Source organism: Pinus tabuliformis, chromosome X (assembly GCF_031772625.1).
Source record: "Pinus tabuliformis cultivar Carrire ecotype Pingquan chromosome X, CPIR1, whole genome shotgun sequence".
Taxonomy (NCBI): domain Eukaryota; kingdom Viridiplantae; phylum Streptophyta; class Pinopsida; order Pinales; family Pinaceae; genus Pinus; species Pinus tabuliformis.
The window spans coordinates 579786646-579789638 of record NC_142308.1 but is presented as its reverse complement, the minus strand read 5'-3'; positions in this window follow the sequence as shown (position 1 = coordinate 579789638).

The following is a 2993-nucleotide window of genomic DNA, read 5'->3' as shown; positions in this document are numbered from 1 at the left end:
ATTACTATACTTTTACAAGGCAATTTTACAGTTGTTTTTAGCTTCGGGGGCGCTGCCCCCGAGCCCTCGTCGGGGGACCGCTGGCCCCCGGACCCCCCAGCTGGGGGGGATCGGCCCCCTCGGAACCCCGCAGGGGGGACAAGTCCCCCCCGCACCCACCCGCGTGGAGGGGTGTACAAACTTCCTGGGGTATACATCCGACTGAAACAAAGACCTCTGAACAATCATGCTCCACACACAACAATCTCCCACTTGGAGAATGATTGTAGAAACTCCACCGCTACTTCATTTGCTGGAAAATGACTCCTCTTTGGACCTGGCTGTTTCTCATCTTCATCGTCATCCTTGAAGACCAATTGAAACTGAGCTTCTCCCTGGTTACAACTTTTGTTAGCATATCTGCAGGATTCTGGCTAGTGTGTATCTTTTCCAGCTTCAACTCTCCATCTTCCAATACTGATCGTATGGAATGGTACTTGAGCTGTATGTGTTTATTCCTAGAATGAAATGTTGAGTTCTTTACAAGATGAATGACACTTTGGCTATCACTGTATAACGTGCCCATATCATGCTCCTTACCCAATTCACCCATAAACCTTTGTAACCAAATCATTTCTTTACTAGCCTCTGTAGCAGCAACATACTCTGCTTCTATTGTTGAAAGTGCAACAACACTTTGGATTTTTGAAACCCAACTGACAGTTGTTCCTCCAACAGTAAATACATATCTTGTAGTGCTCCTCCTGTTATCTTTGTCACCTGCCATATCTGCATCAATGTATGCCTGTAGAGAAATGTTTGCACTACCAAAGCATAATGCTTGATTTGTGGTACCTTTCAAATATCTAAGAATCCATTTCACTGCCATCCAATGTTCCTTTCCTAGATTGTTCATGTACCTGCTTACAACTCCCACTGCATGTGCAATATCAGGCCCTGTGTAGACCATTGCATACATTAAGCTTCCAACTGTTGATGCATATGGAACTTTAGACATATAATCCATGTCTTCTTGGGTCTTTGGGCACATTTCCTTGCTAAGTTTGAAATGGCTAGCAAAAGGTGTACTAACTGGTTTTTCATTGTGCATGTTAAATCTTTTCAACACCTTTTGTATGTACTCATTCTGAGACAATGTTAATTTACGATTTTTTCTGTCTCTAGTTATTCTCATACCAAGGATTTGTTTTGCAGCTCCCAAATCCTTCATTGCAAATGAATTTGCCAATTTTCTTTTGAGCACATTTATTTCCTGCATGTTAGATCCTGCAACAAGCATGTCATCTACATACAATAACAATATAATATAGCTGCCATCATTTTTCTTTTTCAAATAAAGACAATGATCAGAGTGACATCTAGTATAACCTTGTTCAGACATAAACTTGTAAAATTTTAGATACCACTGCCTTGGAGCCTGTTTTAAGCCATACAAGCTCTTCTTCAACCTGCACACTAGTTTCTCCTTCCCTTTCACCTCATATCCTTGTGGCTGCTGCATATATATCTCTTCCTCCAAATCCCCATGGAGAAAGGTTGTCTTTACATCTAACTGCTCAAGATGCAAATCTTTAGCTGCTACAATACTTACATAGTTCTGATTGAAGTCATTTTAACAACAGGAGAAAATATTTCATCAAAATCAATACCTTTCTTCTGTGCAAACCCCTTCACCACAAGTCTAGCTTTATACCTCTGTTTTCCTCCATCTTCTTCCTTCAGCCTGTAAACCCATTTATTCTTCAATGTAGTTTTTCCTACAGGCAACCTGACTAAATCCCGAGTCTGGTTATGCATTAAGGATTCCATCTCTTCTTCCATGGCTACCTCCCACTTCTTCCTGCTTTCAACCTACATTGCTTCTTCATAACATTCGGGTTCACCGGAATCAGTCAACAATAAATAATATAATGAAGGAGAGTATCGTTCAAGGGGTCTACTTATCCTGGTAGATCTTCTAACACCACTTTCAGGTGTTTTGGGTGCCTGTTGCTGTTGTGGTGGTTGCTGTTGTTGATTATTATTATTGTCAGGAACCTTTACCTTTTCACTGATTTCATCAAGAACTGTGTATTCCTTGTTTTCTTTTTCTTGTTTCTTTTCCTGCAACTGATTCTTATACAAGACCTTTTCATTGAATATTACATCCTGCTCCTAATGATTTTGTGATTTTCGTAATCATATAAGCGATAACCAAAATCATTAACACCATACCCAATAAAGGTACATTTCTTTGACTTTGCCTCAAGCTTTGTTCTATTTTCTTTATCAATATGGACAAAGGTCTCACAACCAAAAGGCTTTAAAAAAGAGTAGTTTACCTTTTTACCTGTCCATACTTCCTCTGGAACACCACCATCCAAGGAACTTGAAGGCACTCTGTTTATTAGATAAACAACAGCATCTGCCTAAAATTGTAAAGGCAATCCTACATGCAATCTCATGCACCTTGCACGCTCCATGATTGTTCTTTTCATCCTTTCTGACACACCATTTTCTTGTGGTGTTCTTGGAACTGTCTTCTCTCTGCGAATTCCATGCTTTGAACAGTACCTATCAAACTCTTTGCTGCAATATTCACCTCCATTGTCTGATCTAAGACACTTCAATTTCTTTCATGTCTCAATCTCAACCAAAGCTTTCCATTTCTTGAAAGTGTCAAATACATCAGATTTATTCTTAATACAATAAATCCAAATTTTTTCTAGTTGCATCATCAATAAAAGTAACATAATAACGAGAGCCACCGAGAGATGATACCTGAGTAGGTCCCCATACATCTATATGCACAAGCTCTAATTTTTCATTCTTCTTTTCTTTCCCAACTCTGAGAAATCTGACTCTCTTCTGTTTTCCATAAATGCAATTCTCACATAAGTCCAAATCAACATTCTTCAAACCCGGCAACAAATTCCTTGAGTGAAGAATCTTCATCCCCTTTTCACTCATGTGTCCGAGCCTATGATGCCATAATGCTGCATCTGCTCCTTTGG